Genomic DNA, 899 nt, shown 5'->3' on the forward strand with positions numbered 1-899 from the left:
AGCCCGGCGCCCGCCCGACGGCGAGCTTTATACGCGTCCGAGCTCCCGCGGAAGGACAGGGCTGGCCAGGGCTGGCCGTGAGAGCTGGTCATCCGGACCCCCCACCAGCCGACAAAACCAGCGTGGATGTCAGGGGAGCCGCCGCTGCTTCCTGGTCAGGGGCGGCCCCACAGTCACCGAGAGCCGAGGGAGGGGAGGACGCCCAAGCTGTGGGCACACACACCCTGCGTCACCAAACGGAAAGGAACTGCGTGCGCCCCGTTTAAACAGGAGCAAACCCGCAGTGAACACGGGGCGGGGACGGGGCAGCAGCTCCGAGGCGCAGCGCCACCTGCTGGCCGCGGGGAGCAGCTGCTCCGCAGGCCGCTGGTCTATGGGACTTTAGACGGCTGTGTGCACACACATGCACACGCGTGCACACACATGCACATGCGTACACACATGCACACACGCGTGCACACACATGTACACAGCACTTCCCTCTCAGCTGACAGATCCCTGGTGCTGTGATCCGACCCCACTCACACACATGGGGGGGGGGTGCACGGACAGCGCACAGGCCCCTAAATAGACGCAGGTCATTGCCAGGCGGAACTTAAAATGAACCAGCGAGAGCGGCGCACCGGGGCGGCGCTTCGGCAGCTGGAGTGAATCTCATAGGAATTCCGAGAACCCACTAAACCGCGTGGGGAACGTGGGGAAAAGCCGGTGGAGGGGGGGTACAGGGGGGGTGCAGGGCTGGGCCTGCTTGCTCTCTGAACGGGGGTGTCTAGCAGAAGGTGCTTTGTGGTGCGATTTAGGAAGGGTTAAAAAAGGGGGGTGGCAGGGGAAAAAGGACTTGTTGCCAGGCAACAGGGACAAGCTATATATAAAGCCCGAGCCAGCCTGGCCACGAGTCC

General features: G+C 63.5%; 1 protein-coding gene across 1 annotated transcript in view; it reads right to left on the reverse strand.

Annotated features, from left to right (window-relative positions):
- The window catches only part of AACS (acetoacetyl-CoA synthetase), a 38,274-nt gene that overhangs the window by 25,899 nt on the left and 11,476 nt on the right, over positions 1-899 (reverse strand). The gene's annotated exons all lie outside the window — the stretch shown is intronic.

The sequence above is a fragment of the Myotis brandtii genome, unplaced genomic scaffold (assembly GCF_000412655.1).
Source record: "Myotis brandtii unplaced genomic scaffold, ASM41265v1 scaffold97, whole genome shotgun sequence".
Classification (NCBI taxonomy): Eukaryota; Metazoa; Chordata; class Mammalia; order Chiroptera; family Vespertilionidae; genus Myotis; species Myotis brandtii.